Source organism: Polypterus senegalus, unplaced genomic scaffold (assembly GCF_016835505.1).
Source record: "Polypterus senegalus isolate Bchr_013 unplaced genomic scaffold, ASM1683550v1 scaffold_5675, whole genome shotgun sequence".
NCBI classification, from domain to species: domain Eukaryota; kingdom Metazoa; phylum Chordata; class Cladistia; order Polypteriformes; family Polypteridae; genus Polypterus; species Polypterus senegalus.
In genome coordinates, this window is record NW_024380391.1 from 2278 (window position 1) to 22898 (window position 20621).

A 20621-nucleotide genomic window follows, 5' to 3' on the forward strand; every position below is an offset into this window, starting at 1 on the left:
TGTGCAGCGTGCGTCAAGAAGCCAGTGTGTGTTAGCAGCACACAGAGGTGTGTCCCTGGGTCTGATTTCATGTTCACAGTCAAGTACCAATATAAACCAGCCCTTAGACCCCTTAGCCTTTAGCTTTCTCGCTGTCTGCATTCATTATTTCAGCATTGTTGTGAAAAATATCCCGTAATTTTGCCTAATAATGGCCCAAAAGTGGTAGAGTATGTGTAGTGATGCTAGCAGTTCTTCAAAGCCAAAGAGTAGCCATGAAATGTTTCACATTAGTCAAAACAAGAAAGAACATTGAAGCTGGTGAGTAGCCATAATGGGATAAAGTATCTTTTAAGACATAAAGCAGAAATATGACGTAAAAATGTTGTTAAATTGTATGTGTGTACAAGATACATCTTTCATTGCTCCATTGTCCCTTGAGGGTTAAGCTAAAACGTCAGAATCCCATTCATTCCAGAGTGCGGGAGATATGTATGATATACAGTGATCTCCCGCCTATTGCGGAAGTTATGTTCCAGATCCACAAGCGATAGGTGGAAATCTTCGATATAGAAAGACCATATAAATAAACATTTTTTTTACAGTTTAAACCTTAAAATACCACTCCCACATGCTTTAAACACATGTAAACTTATTAAAACACACTTTGTAAACACAGTTGATATATGGATGTCGGTTTAAGGATATGAGTAATATCTATTATAAAAAAAAATTTTGGCAGGGAGACGAGGCTTGATCTTCTCGGAAGACAATTTGACATCCCACGAGAGACAATTTAATGTCACGCAAGACAAGGCAGTGAGACAGAAGGACAGTTGCTGTACAGGCTTTTAATTGTTCGACGTGCAGAGCGACAGGCAGAACAGGCATCTTGGCAGAAGCAGCAAAAAGCTAGTAGCCGATCCGTCCGCTGCTTCTTAGTGTGCGTTCATCTCCCCCCTCTTCACAACGGGAGTGGGAGAGATGCGAAGTGGCAGGAGCGTAGCACACCTCCAAGGGGGCTGAGTGAAGCCATCGAGACCAGATCATCTCGGAGAGACACGTTGACGACACACAAGATTATACATTACAACCTTAGGAAGCAAAACCCGTGAGATGGTGACTTTTGCACGTCATGCCCTACTTACAAACAATTTAAAACAAGTTAACGGACATCTGACCTCGCAGTTGTTGGAATGCTTTTGGCAGACACACTTCAGGTGCTCCCAGCTCTTAAAACGACAAGCAGAACATGCAGCTCGCCAGCAAGCAGATGATCAGACTTCTCCTTAGCGTGTGTTCAGCCCTCATCCCCCCTCCTTCAGAAGGCTAGTGGCAGGGATGCGAAGTGGCAAAAGGACAGCTGCTGTACAGGCTTTTACATGATTGACACAAAGCGCGACAAGCAGAGCACAAAGCTGGCCAGCAGCAGCAGCTGAAACGATCAGATCTCTTTAGTCTGCGTTCAGACTCCCCCTTCACAACGCGAGCAGCATTATAAGTCCCGCGAGAAAGAGATTTAATCACGCCCGGGACATGAAATAAAGGACAAATGTTGTTTTTACAAAATAAAAATTAAAATAATGCCTATGTAACAATTCATGAAAATAACAACCTCTTAAAATTGTTTATCTGGTAAACCAAACCCGGGGGTGGGCGAGCGAAGCGAGCAGGGGGCAGAGCCCCCTAATAATAATAATAATAATAAATCCACAATGTAGTGGGGGCGCGATAGCTGAACCGCGATATAGCGGGGGATCACTGTATTTTATTATTATTTAATGTTGGTAATTTCTTATTGTGCATAATTTATAAATTAAACTTTATTATAGCTATGTATGTAAACAAAAAAACACCTATGTATACAGAAGGGTTTGCTAGTATCCGCAGCTTCAGGTATCCATGAGAGGTCTTGAAACGTATCACCCGTGGATATCAGGGTTGTACTTTTTGTGTCTGTGTGTGTATACGCGTATATTAGACATACATAAATGAACGACCTGTGTGTGTATGGAGCAGTCTGCTCTACTTGTGCACCTCCACAGCCACTAGATGGCATATCCATGTACTTTTACATTTTTTTCAGTGCTTGCATGCACCTCACTTCTTATTACAAAAGTGAGCTGTTTGCAGTAAACACCTCCACGTAACAATGACGTCGTGCACAGAGAAAGCTCTTCTGCATCAGATGGAAACCCCATAAAGTCGGGATACCTCTGATGACACCCACAACACCCCATGGGGCTTCCCAATGGGACTATGATTTCCACGTTGCCCCACAGGTGTGCACATGGGTGATCCAGACAAAGGATACTATGTGATACTTAGCACATGGTGGGGAGATGGATTTTTGTATATAACCCTACTTGGCACTGTTCCCCTGTCCCATCCAGGTCAAGTGAACATCATTCATCCTAGCTAGGAAATCAGTCCATCCCTACCAACTTTTATTGAAGTTTCATGAAAAACATAGAGATGTACTTTGTCTTGTTGATCTTGAAAATGAGGATATCATAAACAAATAATTTCTGTGTTCTTGGTTCCTAATGCTGTTCAGAGGTTTTGCTGGGGCTAAAGCATCTTATCAAACTAAATTACACAGAAGTGAATGCATTTGTAATTGTATTTGTGTGCCCTGTAATACACGGGCATCCCATGTATGGATAGGCTTTGTGTTTTACACATTGCCATCTGACCCTAAGCAGGATTAAAAAGATAAGAAAATGGATTAATGGATCCCAAAAAAACTTCTGCTGACTATTGGAGTTTACTGTTGGTTGATTACTGCACTTAAAGTGACTGCAAGTACAGCATTTATCTGACAGCCAAGTAATCCATGCAGGATAATTTAATGTTTACAAAAATGTTTTTTCCCAGGCAGTTGATCATAGAGTAGCTCACCAGAGATAAGACTGGAAATGTTTATTTGACTGCCAGATTGCTTGTTCTGCCATTTATTTCATCAGTCTTACAGAGACAAGCAGATGTTGTGTAAAAGGCATGTGCGTCTCTTATTTTCATGGCTTTGCTCACCTGGCTGTGTGCAGCTAATCTTAAATAACACCACACCTTCTGCAACCTGTAGTATCTTATTACAGTGTCGTCGTCATATTTTATAGTGGCGTTAACCACTGACTGTCTGTTCTAAAGTAGGGGTACTCAATTACGGTCCTATAGGTCTGCAGCAGCTGAAGGTTTTCGTTTAACCAGTTTCATAATTAGAACCGAGGCCTAACAGATAATGAAACTTGGTATTTAATTATATGGCTTGTTAATACTTTTATTCTTCCAAGACAAGCTGTATAGTTTTTCTGTTTTCTGATAATTGTTTTGAGGTCCTTCCTTTCTATTTCATTCGTTTCAAAACATTATATTAACACAGAAGGTGGCAGGGTGGCACAGTAAGAGCTGCATGGAGATTTCCGTCTTTGCTTATTGACTGCATTGCTGAAATTAAATCCTGGTTTTCTTCAGATTTTCTTATAACAATTTGTGGACCACCTTGACACCCACTCCGTGAATAGTGACCACCAGACACAGAGGCTCTTTGGTGCAGCAAAAGTCAATACGCAGTTCGTAGGTTCTGCTGATGTTAAGTTGCAGACAGTTTTCCTGACTCCTCTCCTCTATTTCATCGCCGTTTTCATCGCCGTTATCAAAACACTACATAAGTGCAGAGTCGTCCGAAAAATTCTACAAGTGACCTGCTGTTCCGTCTCTAGTCGGAGGTGTACAGATACAGAGGGATAAGTAAAGGTGACAGGCCTGTTCCTTGTGACACTCCAGTGTTGTTCACATATCTCTATCAGAGACACAGTCCTTGAGTCTCACACACTGTGGTCAGCCTGACCGGCAGGGTTCTGAATTGTCACTAGCAAGCTAATTTAAACTAACCCAAAAATATATTGCTTTGTTAGTAAATAAGCAAATTTTAATTAAGAAACTGGTTAAAGTAAAAACCTGTAGTCACTGAAGACCTCCAGGACCATGTCATTTAGTACCACTGCTTTAAAATATCTAATCTTGGTGGACTATACATTCATCCTTGGGTGCAGAAGGTTAGATTTTTGGAGAAGAATATGTATCACAGACAGATATTCAATTCCATTTTAAATCATCAATTCAGTTTCATTGTCCAAGAGCAAAGTTTGGTTTGTCAGCTGGGTTTTCAGAGATACCACGACACGTCACAAAGAACACAGACATCAAACATAAACTTGGTACGTGTAAGTATAATACAGGAATGATCTCGATACTTAATGGGGAAGCATTAGATCAAACATATTGCGCATATGTTTGTTAAGGTTTATTTAGTAAAATTAATTGCAGCTGGGATGAAGGAGTATCTGAACTGGTTACTTTTTATATCTGAAAGCTTGAACCTGTGACCAGCTGGCAACAATTGGAATTGAGAATGTAGTGGGTGAGTCCTGTCTGAGAGAATACACACTGCTTCACACAATATCGTGGTTTATGATTCACGGATCCATCAATTTGTGAGTTTGTCATAATTAATTAATTGGAAGTTAGTTTGCAAGTTTTACCGATCTATTACAGAAAATAGCAGATGACGTTATAGCCCTGCTACTTAAATGGACTGCAACTCCCAGCATCCTCCAGGACACTGCATCATTTGGAAGCTTTGATGGTTGCCATGGGGGCTGCTGGGTGAAAGCTGAGGCTGCTACCTTTAAAAGTGAGACATATCAAGCCGGCAGGATCACAGTCGTTGGTGTCTTTTTATTTTAACGCTACAACAATTGTACCCTTCTGATTACAGTTTTCTCTGGGTTTATGTTCTTGTCCTCTGTCCAATTGTTTGTTTGAATTCATCAGGATTGAAAAAACATCTTCATCTTCATCTGAGGAGTGCTTCCAACTTCTACAAATATTCACGTACATTGGCATCACAGTAGCACAATCTTTGCATAATTATTGGAGGCTGTTCACAGGAGATTTTGTTTCATAACTTTACCACCGTCTTCTCCTTCTGCCAAACTGGACTGTGTCATGTTAATCGTTTTGAGCTTAGTGTTTTGTCAGATTTCTATTGTACCTGTAAAATTAATCATTTTTTGTCGTTTACAACCATAAATATTACACACAAATTTATTAAAATTAAAATTTTATAAAAACTTTGTCTGGGGGGACGCCACTCATTTTGTCTCTAGCCGTTCTTACACACATGGTTTGTTTGCACAGTGGTCATTTTATCTCATGGTTTTTGCAACTTTTTGCATCTTAATTTAGTGCAGTAAACTTACAATATACAGTAATCATGGGCCCTGCACTCTCTAAATCCACTGTATATTTTATTTGATTTTATTTTAATGTGTAGCACACTATTAACAGCTTATCCCATGTGCCATTTCATTGTTTTTTTTGTCGCTGTGTTTTGTGAGGTGCGATGCTAGTGAGAGAACGGCCTAACCAAACAAATTATGAGCCTCAGCTCTGAAGAGCAAAGGGTCGGTAGTAGCACATTATTTTTCAAAACAATTGCTTTTAAAGAAATGGATAGACAAATTTTAAAAGACAAATAGTGACCGTAATCTCTCTCTTTTATAATATTTTACAGGTGGGGCGCACAGAAAGGGTGAAAAACTGCCTCAGTCCAAAGTTTGCCAAAAAGTTTTCAATTGATTATTATTTTGAGGTCGTACAAAAAATGAAGTTTGGCATTTATGATATCGACAATAAGACCATCGACCTCGGAGATGATGACTTTCTTGGAGAATTTGAGTGCACGTTGGGCCAGGTATGTACAGTGTTTGGCTGTAAGTAATGGCTACTGTTTTCTCTTTGTTTGGATTTGTTTTTCCTAGAATGATTTACAGTGGTTTGTTTGTTTGCTGTATCCATTTCAGAGGATATGCAATTTTAGGTATCACCTCAGTTTAATTTATTGCTTTTGTTTAACATTTTTTTTTTTAAATAAGAAAGCTTTGTTTAGCAGTATTTGCGGAGCAGCTCATGCTAGTTATGAACACAGTACTAGTTATGAAACAATTTTAAGGGTTTGAAAGAAGCCATTTGCAATTGATCAGTGTAGCCGCCGATGCATAAGGTGAAGTCAGGCACGGGTAAAACGCGTGTCAAAGAAATCTCACAGTCCAAAAGTTCGTTGTAAAATATTTAGTACAACGTAAAAGCAAATAATCCACATAAGAATAAAAGGAAAAATAGTTACACACGTAGAATTAAGGCAAAAAAAGGAAAAATGTATCTTCTATAAACTTAGCTTTTCTTGAGAAACTTTAGTTATTTCTATACTTAGACATTCTTTACTTCTTCTTTCTATACTTAATGATTCCTAATTTCTTCTTCTGTAAGCATATGGTTCAACACTTAAATAAAAGTTCAAAGTTCTGTTTAACGAGTTACTTCACACTCAAAAGGCCCGTAGGCGGGTTGGCACATAGACATGTGCCCAGGCATGGTTACGAGCACGAACACGGTTAAAAACCGTATGACTCTATACCTTACACAAGGCAAGGCTAGACACTAACTGGAGGACATTGTTCATTCAAAGCTACTAGAAAATGGCAGCAAAATACCAATATAATTCTATTCACGGTGGTTATAGGAACCTCCCATAGATTATGCATTATCATCTAGTAAAATATTCATGAATCTTAATAGAACTAGGGAAATGGCTCTTACAATTAGATCGGTTTTCTTGGGATACTTATAAAAATTAAGTGACATTTAATTTCCTGGTGTAAAAGAACACAGTGAGTGAGCAGGTAACATACAGTATGTGGTTTTGTTCTGAGTATGAAGTAAAGTCAGTGGAAGTAAAGCATGGATAGTCTTGGAGGAAGCAAGTGGCAGCAATTACAGAACTGAATAACTCATTCTAGTTTATTTGCTAAAAATGTATACACTTGGTTCAGCATATTTTTGTTACGGTTTTTCTCAGTTGCTTTGGCACCTTTCCTGAAACAGACTTTAAACCAATGCGTAAAAAACTTTTACTCCACTCCGCCAACAGCTTCTTCACACATTTAGGTCATTTAAGAGTGTGAGCCACACTTGTTTCTTTCTGTGCCCTTCTATGTTTGATCACAGTTGATCAGTTGACCGATTCAGCATACACAGGTAAGCAAACAGGTAAGTGAAGCGGTGAGGGCACAGTACCTTATATAAGACAGAACTTTTAGCTCAGGTTCTTCAGTTCTCTTAGTTTTGTTCCTGTTACATTAGCCAAATTTCTCTGATTGGCAGTTTTCCGACAGTATGAGGTGAGACACAAAAATAACCGGACTGGGCTTGGGGCTTTCCTGGAATACCATCTGGAGGTCGGTTGGACATGAATCATAGAACTATAGGCAACCGGCTAGGTATATCCTGTGAATAGCCTAGTCAGGATTTGCACAACAATCGCTACACGAGTAGCCACGATAATTTTAGGTGAAAAAAAATCGAACAACGAATCAACATCAAATTTCTTGCGATATTGAACAAAACGGCCACAGAAACTTATGAAACGATAAAAAAACAGTGTATGGTGATAACAGTTTGTTTCGCACACAAATTTTTGAGGGGCACAAACATTTCAAGGAAGGACAAGAAAATGTGGAAGACATTCAACCCCCAGGTCGCCCACACTTGTCTTGGACGGATGAAAACATCAAAATGGTGAATCAGATTGTTGAAGATGATCATACTGCTTTTTCTGTAAAGCAGTATTTGACTGACAAAAACATTCCTGTCCTCGATTCTCCTCCCTATTTGCCCGATTTAGCTCCCTGTGATTTTTACTTGTTCCCGAAAATCAAAAGTGACCTGAATGGATCACATTTTTCTTCAATGGATGAAGTGAAGAGAGAAACGGCAAGCCATTTCAAGAGCCTCAAGCAAGCAATACCCAATGTCCCATATATTTGTCTCTTTCTTTTTTTTCTCTGTGGTGTGAGCTTATTCAGTGCAGCAGGATCAACACACCTGTACTGTGCAAGGCATGCACGGGGGGCCACTGTGAAAGGAAGAGTGTTCATTGTTCATATTGCAGAGGAATTTCGTTGTCGCATCTTACTAGAAAAGGCGATGGAAAAAGAAAAGGGGGATGCAACATTGACAAGCTTCTGTTCCAAGACAGCCGCTTCCCCCGGAAAGTAAACTTGAGTCATTGTCGGGTAGCACAGAGCATAGAGAACAGTGTGCGCATTGCAACAGGTACACACGTCGTAAATGAGAAATGAGAAAATTGAGAAGAAAAGTGTACACAACACTGTATCCTGTATTACTGAATATATCGACAGAACTTTAAGAAAATGATGTGCAGTTACTACAACCGAGTGTGCTATATACTACATGACACACAGTACAAATACTGTAAAAACAAAAAATGCTGTATTGTGGACTGTGGTTTTACATCACTGAATATCCTGTTGCTCCTATCTCTTCGCCTGCAAATTTTCATCGGTCTCACACTGGATATTCTCTCTTGCGATACATCATGGAAAAATTATTTTATCATGCAACAAGGAAAGACCTTGATTGTTAGGCTGATGATTGTCTACTCTCCAGCTTCATACAGAAAATGCCGTATTTTCTTCGCTCCATAAGAAACACTTTTTTTTCCCCAGAAGTGGGTGGAAATGTCTGTGCGTCTTATGGAGCAAATATTGCGCCACAGACCATGGTGTGGATTACCTGACCTGACTCGGATGATGACGACGGTTCTACATCGGAGAAAGAATGCACATCGTACTTTTGCCGTCGCTGTACTTTAAATATGTACACGGGAAGCTCTGCGGTCTACTTGTGACTTTACCCTGTAGGAAGATAAGTAAATAAATAAAGGTAAATAAGTAAATAACATTTGATCTGGCTCTTATATACAAAGTACAGCAACGGCAGCTTCCACCTGCAGCTATAGATTCTTCAGTACGCGAGCGACTCTCCACGCTGGTGTTTAGATCTGGGCGGTTTATGTGCCCAAAAAAGAAGTCTGACTGCATTCTTGTACCATTGCTTATGAACTGAAGTGTCAGCATGCAGTTTTCGTGGCATGACACGTGTAGCTACCGGTGTTGACTTTACATGGTTGAAATATTATTCTGCTATATTTTATTAAATATATTAGTACACCATTTGGTTCAGAATATTTTTTTTTCTTGTTTTCCTCCTCTAAACCTAGGTGCGTCTTATGGTCAGGTGCGTCTTTTGGAGCGAAAAATACGGTAATTCTTCAATCCGATTCAGGGATGGAGAGTATGGGGTGAAGTACTCCCATCTGCATCCTTAGGTGGATATCAAACCCTTAATTCCCTTAATGACATTTGACCGGTGGAAGTTGACATTATCCCACATAAAAACATAATATGGTAAGTCGGGTCTTACCCAAAGCCTTGTCATTCTCAGGAATGAGATCCCCACGAAAAGGGGTGTCCAAGACATGAAGGCCCTCATGTTCTTATTTGCCTTGCAATCTTACTCCTCCTCTGCCCAATGCTTTAGCCACTATGCCACACTAACCTGCATTTCAGAGTAGGACTCTTCTATTGAACAAGAGTGTAATCCATTTTGATTAATATGACTTACACAGTTGATCATTGTCCCATTTTAAAGAGAATTGTACTTATCCATTAGGGTAACTGGACTAAAGCATTTGCACTTTTATTTAAAATCCAATTAGAAATACTATGCTGCTCTAAGCAAGTGACATAATGGTTTGGAAGTCTTCACATAGAGTTTAACAAACTGTAATTGTTTTTCGAGAACTGGAAAAAACTAACATTTTCTTTCAGTGCCTGAAATGCATTGTTTTAATTTCTAGAAGGGAAACAGCTTTATTCTTAAAACTTGCTGCAACATTCCGTCTTTTTATGTTTGTTTGTGTCTTGGGTTGTGGATGTGCTGTCGTCTGTGATCCTTTTTCCAGTGCGCAGGTGTCTCCTGACATTTTTCCATGCTGCGTACCATAAATATCACTGTTGATATCTACAGTATTTGCTGCTGGTTTCACACCTTTTCCAACAGTCTCAAGAGAGTAATGTAGCACAAAGAAGGCATTCTGATTTAGATCCAGTATTTCACTCTGTTGCACTTTTATCCAGGTGTGAAAATAAAATGTAGGATCAATTCTATGTGATTCAGTCGGTCAGTCTTTAAACCGTAGTGAACAAAAAGCACACAACCCTGAAGATGTTGCAGAATATCCTCCTAAGCCAGGAATTCTGGTTTCAGTCAGACTTTATTAAAAGATAACAAAGCCAGGCTTGGTCCATTAAGAAAGAAAGCTGCTATTCATGGGCTCAGACACATCTTTATATAAAACTTAACATAGATAAGATACTTAAAGACTCCCGTGTATGCTAATTGGCTGGACCTAATTGCATTTCGCCTCGATTGTCTGATCATGCTTCAGTCAAACCCACTTTACGTTAAGTTATACCCATCCAAGCACATTATTCGTTATGCTAATGGAGAACACCTTTTGGCATTTCGCCTTCTTTCTCTTCTGTCCTTTTCAACCATGCCCCCTCATTGCTAATCATCCACCCAGTCCACTCTAGTCCTGCCAGTTTCTAAGGGCCTTACTGTATTGTTGGCTAATTCCAGTAGTACGAGTGAAGTTGGGGAGCATGCACTGGTACGGAACGTTGCCGCACCCACCACATGAAACAATTTAGGATCCCGGTTGGCAACTCCCCAGGCAGACACGCGGTCCAGTCCCACCCTCCAGAAATGATCCTCTACCTGCTGCAGCCAGGTGTTACGTGGGCGACCCCTTGGCCTGGTCCAGCCACTCAGGTCCCACCCTCCAGAAATGATCCTCTACCTGCTGCAGCCAGGTGTTACGTGGGCGACCCCTTGGCCTGGTCCAGCCACTCAGGTCCCCAGCAATAAGGATCTTACAAGCCGGATCACCCTCAGGGAAAGGCGCCACATGGCTGTAGTATTGTAGCTTGATGCTCCCTAACAATGCAGGTCATGTGCCTCATTCGAGACTCCATGAGCAACACAAAGTCAAACCAATGGTACTCAAGGATTTTCCAGAGAGACACAGTACCAAAGGAGTCCAGTGTTCTGGACTGGATAGCGTCCATGTCTCGTAACCATATAGCAGGACGGGAAACACCAGGACACTAAAGACTTGGACCTTCATCCTTTTGCATAGATATTGGGAGTGCCACACACCCCTTTCCAGCGCCCTAATGACTCCCCATGCTCTCCCAATCCGTCTACTGACTTCATAGGAAGAGTCACCATGAATATCACTGCTGAGGTAAGTAAACCTCTCAACAAGGTCGACACACTCTCCGCAGACAGACACACTGCTGATGGCCGTGCCCAAGAGGTCATTAAAGGCCTCCATCTTGGTTTTTGTCCAGGACACTCACAAGCCCAGACACTCAGACTCTTCACTCAGTCTCTCGAGCGCCCTGATCAGAGCCTCCATTGACTCCGCGAAGATCACAGCATCATCAGCAAAGTCAAGATCTCTGAATCTCTCTTCACCAACAGATTCCCTCAGCCAATGGACCTCACTACCTTACCCAACACCTAGTCCATACAAGCATTGAACAGAGTAGGAGCAGAACACACCACTGACGGACCCCAGAATCAACTGGGAAAAACACAGAGGTCCTGCCTCCACTCTGCACAGCACTCACAGTACCAGTGTACAGGCCGGCCATGATATCCATCAACTTGCTTGCCAGTAGTACCATTTTTTAAAATATATAACTTGCTTAACTCTGTTAGGGTGGATGTTGACTTTTGTCGACAGGAGGGGTTGAGGGTGCAAGTTGACATCCTGGGATAGAGGGTGACAATCAGCTGTTAATGGCGACAAAACTCACTGTTACGTTACAGGCATTCCCACTCTGCTTGGAGGAATGTTAGACTCATTGACTCGGCATTTAATCCTTGCATGTGCGTCAGTTACAAAATGTAAACAAAGGCAAGATGGCATCGACATCTCACAAAGGAACGAAGCAAGTACAGAAAAGAAAATACTGAGCAGACAATGTTTTGCTCATTATCGCTGAGTCGGACTCTGATTTTTCAGAATCTGATTTTGTTGAGAGTGATCAGGAGATTGAGCAGGAGAGTGAAAAACTGTCATCAGCTGATCGGACACCAGCTGGTGGCCTCATGGAGTTTCAAGAAATTTTTCAGGTGAGTTGTAATGGGAGGGCCAACACCACAAACACAATATACTACTCCAAAGCAGCTTAGTGGATGTTAATGACATTTTGTGTCAGTATTACAGTCAACTCAACCTCTCATGTACCAAGTTTTTAAAAGTTACTTCATGAATAAGTTATAAGTTAAAACGTAGCAGAAAGATTAAGTGTTAGGGTACCTCGAATTCAAACCCTGTATATTTTGAAAAAGAAAACAAAACAAAAAATCGCAAAACAAGCAAGACATCTTTTCAGATGCAAGTCAACAGATTAAACTGTCTCAAAATGGAGGAGGAACTCCTTGAGAGGAAGCCAGGCATGAAGAGGTGGGTCCATGGATCTGTGACCTGGAAGTGTCATCCATAGACATAGAATTACTAGACGCCACATGACCAGCAGCATCGTACGTCAACGTTGCCGCCATATTGCGAGTGGCACTGCTGTGGAGTGAAGTAATACATAAAGATGCCTCACGCATGTGCTGTTTGGAATTGTACAAACCGCTGTACACTCCAAACCAGATCCCGGGGGATTACATTTCATAGGTAAGGCTGAACAATTGTTTTGCTTATGTTTGGCCATTTTAAAATCCCGTTTTATAATCTTTACTTTAGCTACACCAGGCTAAGCTAGCAAAGCTATGCATTTATGTGCTCAAGTGAGCCTCCAAACAACGTTTTGGCTAAACGTATTTAGTCAGTAACTATGTAGATTGTTATTAGCTGTTAACATTTCTCAAACTTTGAAGATTTTCCAAAGAAATCCACCTCAGGAAGCAATGAGAGGTCAGGTAGCCCTTAGACGGGATTTTGAGAAAGCTGTCCTGTGACGTGTGCCGTGCTAGTTTGGTTACAGATGCTGTACCGGCATCATATGATCAAAGCTACCACTTTAAAAACATTAAAACACAAAGGAGGTTTGATGATTCCTTCTGAGGGTCCAGTCAAGGCGGTCAAAGTAGCTGAGCGTGTTATCCGACAGTCGATATTAGGGCAGGCTGTCAGTGTATCTTTGATCAATCAGTTTGTTTGGGCTGAGATTGGCTCAGATGAAGGAGCACATCGAGGAAACACAGTCTGAAATTGACAACCATCATGTTATGCTCATGTCTTTAGTTGTGTCTGTCTTCCACAAACTAAGGCTGCACCATAATGCCAGACTGAATACTCTCAAATTACAGAGCGGCAACACATGGAAACAGTTCTGTTTCAAGGATTTTAGATCCTATCCTGTATATATTTAAGTAACCACATTGTGTGTGTGTGAGTGAGAGAGAGAGATTGAGAGGGCAATGAGTGAAATGTTTTCAGAAATCATTAAGCCAATTTGTATACAATGAAATTGTTTATTTTTGTCATTGAGTGAGTGAGCGAGCGAGAAGGAGTGTCAGTCTGGAGGAGATCAGTGAGGTTGTGGAGAGCTTTAAATGTTCAGAGCAGTATTGTGTATTGTATTCTGTAGTTAACAGGGAGCCAGTGAAGTTGTTGAGAGTATCGGTGTAATATGTTCAGGTGATTTAGAACAGCAGGTTATTATCCTGGCAGCAGAATTCTGAAGAAGTTGCAAGCGACGGATATGTTTTTGTGGGACGCCAGATAGAATAGCATTACAGTTATCTATACGTGAGGTGACTTGGGCATTAACCAATACTTCAGTACTGTGTTGCGTAAGAATAGGACGAAGTCTAGAAATATTTCAGAGATCGAAGAAGGCAGTCTGAGAAATGTTACTTATATGGGAGGAATTACTTAATAATAATAAGAAAATGTATTATTATTATTTAATAATTGCCATTGTTAGTGTATAAATGGATATAAATAATTGCATTTAAACGATTCGCTAAAATCTGTTTTATGTAAATGATACTGTTTTAAAAGTTATTGTTTTTTCATCAGAAAACCCAGTTTCCTCATCTACCTGTATTAGTTTAAATGGCACTTTTGCCACTCGCAATATGGCGGATGCGCTGATGTATCGTGTCGACCGGACAACAGAGTGAATGTGGCGTCTACCTATATATGTATATGGTGTCATCACTGGTGCTGCTTGTCCTCACATCTGTAAAAGAGGGAGGAGGAGAAGTATTAGGCCCGAGTGCCAACTCTGGACTCGGGGTGGAATTCACCATTAGATGAGCCCTCCCAAGTGCATGTTTGTAATAGATGGAACAATACGAGCTTTAATAACCTAGTTATACACAGAAACCTGGTTTCTAAAATGCCATTTAAACCCTTTAGAGAAACCTATAAGAATAACCTAGTTAAGTGACCATGTAAACCCTCGACCAGGTTACATTTGAGAGTTTTGTAGTCTGTTCATGTCCGTTGCACCCTGGTCACTTGTGCATATGTTAGCTTCACACACACTTTTAGCAGCCATGGGTAGAAAACTCTGGAAGTGTCCACAAAGATAAATTTCCTGAGGCAAATGGTCGGATGATCATATTATTCCTTCTATTGAATGACATAATCTGTCTCAATATTTCAGAAATCGCTAAATTTGTGTTGATGAGCTGAGCGTAGAGTGCTTAACTCAGCAACACAATTTCGAGAGCAGTGTTGTGCAGGGGTAAAAGTAACACAGGTTACAAGCTCCGATTAGTAAACCAGGAAATACAGAGAAGTAGTCCTCATCGTTCCAAATCAGCAAGGAGATACTGCAAGTATAGAATCCAGTCCTACAGAAAAAGAAGAAATTCTTGACTCATGAGAGCAGACAAATTGAGGGGTAATTTGTAGGTGACAGATCTGACAGCCAGTTATGACATACAAGTTCAGCATTTAAAAAACACATAAATATTTGCTTTCTTATCGTAATCAATTATACAAATACACTCGAGTGACAGAGTGCTTTGACTAGTAATGCATAAGAAAAGATGATCTGACATTTGCTTTTGCTTGTGTTTGTACACTTATTTGAAATTTAGCCTTTAAACACGACTGCCTATAACTGTATCGATATGTCGTTTATTCATGAACTCATTCATTTGTTGCTTGCGTTATTGCAGTATATGTTGCATATGCTTTCCCAACTTTCATCATATATTAGTTGCACTAACAAAGACAGTTCAACCTTCAGAAATCCAACAAGCACTTCAAGTGCAGTGGTCGTCAATTCATTTTTAGTAATGAAGCAGACTGTTTTTAGAAACATTGTGCATCCCTGTGCACCAGAGCTGCTGCTGACGCATTAGGAATGTCATTAGACGGATCCGCCTCGCGCTTCTGTTACAAAGAGACATCATAGCCTAAGCCACTAGAGTGTCTGGTAATTGTGGAAAGTTTGAAACATCGACTTGTCAATTTTATGTTTGAGTGAGCATTTGTTGCACAGATAGGGAAAGCTTTCGGCATGAAATTGGTCTCCATTTTTTCGTCCTATAAAGTGTTAGATCCATTGCAACAACAATTTATTTCTTGTTTAGCCCAAAATCACACAAGGAATGCCTCTATGAGCTTTAACAGACCCTCATTTTGACAGCCCCCCAGCCTTGACTCTCTTAAGAAGGCGAGAAAAAACTCCACCCAGAGAAAATGTAAGAAAATAAAATGGAAGAAAGCTTGGGAAGAGCAATTTGGAGAGACACCCCCTTCCAGGTAGGTTGGGGTGTGCAATTTATGCCAAAAAATGGGGTAAATACAACACACAAAAGAAAAGTAATCTGCGATGGCCAATCTGTCATGGCCACCTCAGAAATACAGTACAATACAAAACAACTTGGTTCTTGCACAGCATTCCTCACCAAGTGACAACTCTCAGGGCACAATGTAACAGTAGATGATACCACTCACTAAATACAGAACTGTCATGTATGAATCTGTGACCTGGAAGTGATGTCACTGGTGCTGCTGGCATTTAAGGGATTGTATCCATTAATTATTCAGATAATGGATTACCATTAATGGACTATAAGTTAAGCATGGCAATGTTAAATTCAGAAAATTCATTGCACACAGATCCATTGTAAGAGTTTATTTCAATATATGCTAAAAAATGATTTGTTAAATATACTCGTAGATAAGTCGGACTTGATTTTACAGTATAGTTTCTGGTATTTTATAATGTCGGTCATATAAGTCGAATGTGGAAAACTAATACTATTGGTACAAGGAATTATGATATGCTCATGCCCACCTGAGAGAGTAACTACAGGCACACTGCCTTTTTTTTCTATGTGGGTGCAGCAATGCGCTGTATCAGCTAACCACTCTCTCTCTCTCTATTGTGCCTACGTGACCACATGGTAATACCTGAACTGTTCTGAACCAACGTTTGCACTGATTTGTGTTTTTTGTATCTCACACCCTCAGACACCTCATTATGCCCTTTCTCACCACATCCACAAATCTTCTCTTAGGCCTTCCTCTTTTCCTCTTACCTGGCAGCTCTATCATTAGCACCTTTCTCCCAATATACCCAGCATGTCTCCTCTGCACGTGTCCAAACCAACACAATCTCACCTCTCTAGCTTTGTCTCCAAACTGTCCAACCTGACCTGACCCTGTAATGTACTCATTCCTAATCACACCCAATGCAAATCGTAACATCTTTTACTCTGCCACCTCCAGCTCTACCTTCTGTCTTTTCATCAGCGCTACAGTTTCCAGCCCATATAACATAGCTGGTCTCACTACTGTCTTGTAGATCTTCCCTTTCACTTGTTCCCTTTTCAATTGAATTCAACTTTGTTTGATATTTAAAATAAAGTTTTACTTAGGTCTTGATGAGTTTAAGTCCGGATATTCTCTTAAGCGCATGCCACATTGAAAAGATAGATTGCAATTCAGATTGTGGATCGTGATTTTGTATTAAAAGGATCGTGATATGATTTTTTGGAAAGATCGCCCACCCCTAATTTGACTAATCAAGTTTTCAAAGTTCTGTAGGATTCATTAACCCTTTGGCAAGCTACTTGGAAAGGGATTACAAGCTACCGGTAGTTCACGAGCGACATGTTGGAGACCCCTGCATTATAGGTAGACCCTCTTTGCTAGGAGGACTGTTCGACTTGTTGAATTTTTGTGTGTGCATGAGTAGCATAGAGTAAACAACATCTAGAATGGCATTGACATCAGGCAAGAGAGCAAAGTGATTGCGAAAAGAAAAATAATCTCTGTGCACTACTTATATATTTTTTTTGTTTTTTGTGTGTTATCGCTAAATTGGACTTTGATTTATATGCAAGCGATCTGGAAATCAAAAACGAAAGACAGGCAGCTGTTTTATTTCCAGAAAGTGCCTTTCAGCTTATGAATTATGAGACAAACAGGTATGTAATAAGTATGTGAATTTGCATAACTGTAGGAGGCTCTTAGAAGATTTGTCATAAATAAGTATTTTATGTTGATTTATGTGTGAAACCATTGCATTGAGTTTTTTGGAAAAATATGCAGCCCTGGAAGAAAAGGGAAAAAAAAAAATCAGGCCTTAAACAGTTATAAGTGGCCAGCTTTGTTTTTCTTGCACTTCTTATGCTTATCAATATAGAAATCGGTGTTCAGGAGTGATGTCAGGTCCATTAAATTGGGTATGACATGTACACACCTTATCCTTTAATGTGGGAAGTGACATCCTCCCCATCTTCTATACCTCTTGAGATGGACAGTGTGGTGTACTGGACTGGTAACATCGCTTCAAAAAAGGCCAACAAATCAACAACCTAATTAACACTAGAATTACCAAAGCATACAAAAAAACTTGTAAATCCAGTCCACCTTAAATCTGTTCGCACCTCTCCATCAGCGTCTTTTGTCTTGTAAATGTGTCAATAAGCCCAAGGCCTGCCATCCCACCCCAAAATGCTGCAGAAACAGCAAAAACTTCTCCCAGCTCAAGCCTTGTTTATCAGGGAGTGAGGTATCTAAAGCTGTATAGGCTAAAAAATATATTATTATTTAGAACACATGCATTTCCTGTATGTTCTGTGTCTACAAAGGGATATGTAAGTGTAAGATGACAGGAAATGCAGGTAATGTTGAAGACATACCTAAAAGACAAACTTTTTTCATGTTTTAGTACTAATGACAAAATGTTGACATAAAGTGTATAATGTGTGAAGTCCAAATATAAAATAAGCACTTTCACAAAAGGTATAAATATAACAGAGCAAGAGTTCTTCTATTCAAGAATATAACCGAAGAAAAAGAAATCGGGTTAGTGTGGCTTGTTGTCGTGACTTCTTTGATAAGACTAGTAAGAGCTGCTGACTCCTATTCATAAGGTCCCGAGTTCGAGTCTTCACGTGCCCCAAAATAAACAATTTTTGTAGTGAGCTGCTCTTATTCTTACTATCATACAATGAAAACATACATTTGATTTTAGTCTGTTACAGCCGGTGTAAATGTATGGTACTTGTAAAGATTAGCATTTTTTATTCAGTTTTATTCTCTCCGTCGCATTCACGCTTGCCCCGATCTGACACTGCGGTTTTCAAATAAAGTCGAGCTATAACAGAAGTGAACTCAGATTGGAGAAATAGAACAGAAGCCCTCTCCGCATGAAACGTCCACTCACATTTAAGAACAACGCAGCTGCACCAGGCGTAAAGACGAAAGATGGCACCGTTTCCATGCAGGACGAGGTCTGGCGCCATGCTGCCAGTCAGTCTGCCCAACACCTGTCCTTTTTATTTACGTATCTTCCAACAGCGTAAAGCCACAAGTAGACTGCAGAGCTTCCTCTGTTTGATCGACAAGGGCATGCTGACAAATTACATGTATAATGCCACGAAAAATGCTGCTGACACTTTAGTACGCGAGCAATGGTACGAGAATGCAGTTAGACTTCTTTTTTGGGCACATACACCGTCCAGATCTTAACAGTAGCGTGGAGAGTCGCTCGCATACTGAAGGTGGGGGGTGGGGTGGTATAGCAGGCTGCTTGGGATTATCGACACATTTACAAGACTAAAGACGCTGAATGGAGAGGTGCGAGCTGATCTAAGGTGGGCTGGGTTTACAATTTTTATCGAAAGCTTTGGTAATTCTAATGTTAAAAGGTCAAGGTCAGTTATGGGACATACTCTGGACCTGCTGGAGGTCATGGCAAAGGAGAGAATTACAAAATCAAGTGCAATTATGAACAATGATAGATACTTTATTAATCCCCAAGGAGAAATTCACAATGCTGCACATCTTCACTGTGACACACCAACACTGAGGACGTTGAATGAACAAATTATTCAGCAGAAGTGTGCGACGAAACGCGACCGGGACTCCTTTATACCAACGGCAATGCCTATGTAGTGCTTCACTGAGACTGAAACTGCCAAGTCAGAACTTTTAATTTTCTTGCATTGCAGTCATTTCAGTGTGTGTTCATCCCAAAGTGTGTGTGTATATTTATGTATTTACTTACTTGTCTACTGATTTATGTATTTATTTATTTAAATATCTTCAGCAAAAAGCCAAATTTTCCTCTGGGGACAAGTAAAGTTTCTGTCTTATCTGTTGATAGTGTCTTAAATTCCTTCTGTTTTGGAAAACTTTTTACCATTTTATCTCTGTTTTTATGTTGTCAGATTGTGTCAAGCAAGAAAATAACAAGACCACTTCTTCTGAAAAATCAGAAGCCTGCAGGAAAAGGAACAATCATGGTAATGAAAAAGATGTGGTAATTGTGTATTTTAGTTCAAACCATTAGTATGCTTGGTGTAATTGGTAGGATCTCTTATATCATCCAGCAGGGAGCATTACTGGGAAGTTCTAGACAGATATCCATAATCCTAGTGCTGGAGAAACTGCAGACTTTGGCAATAAAAAAAGGTATTATCACGCCAGAGCTAAAAATAAGATGCCACCTAAGGGCATATTATCACGCCAGAGCTAAAAATAAGATGCCACCTAAGGGCAGTTGTGGTAGCCTCAGTTATTTACTCCTCTGTCAATGACGTAAATAATAGGTAGTGGTGACATGAGAGGTTGGGCATCAAATTAAAAGAAGTGGGAGTTCAGGGTGATGTTTTTAGATGGGTGCAGAATTGGCTCAGACATAGGAAGCAGAAGGCGATGGTGCAAGGAACCTCATCAGAACTGGCCGATGTTAAGAGTGGTGACCAGCAGGGGTTAGTGCTAGGGCCGCTGCTATTTTTAATATATATAAATGATTTAGATAGGAATATAAGGAACAAGCTGGTTAAATTTGCAGATGATAACAAGATCGGTGGATTAGCAGATAATTTGGAATCCATTATATCATTACAGAAGAACTTGGATAGCAGACAGGCTTGGGCAGATTTGTGGCAGATGAAGTTTAATGTCTATAAATGTAAAGAATTACACATAGGAAGTAAAAATGTGAGGTTTGAATACACAATGGGCGGTCAGAAAATCGAGAGTACACCTTATGAGAGGATTTAGGAGTCGTAGTGGACTCTAAGCTATCGGCTTCCAGACAGTGTTCAGAAGTCATTAAGAAGGCTAACAGAATGTCAAGTTATATAGCGCCTTGACGTGTGGAGTGCAAGTCACAGGAGGTTCTGCTCAAGCTTTATAACACACTGGT

General features: G+C 40.3%; 1 long non-coding RNA gene across 1 annotated transcript; it reads left to right on the plus strand.

Moving 5' to 3' along the window:
* The first annotated feature begins 5561 nt into the window (after positions 1–5561).
* Positions 5562–19668, plus strand: LOC120520142. Its single transcript, XR_005631780.1, has 2 exons — positions 5562–5737; positions 19639–19668. It is a non-coding gene; the product is annotated as an uncharacterized LOC120520142 (long non-coding RNA).
* The last annotated feature ends 953 nt before the right edge of the window (positions 19669–20621 follow it).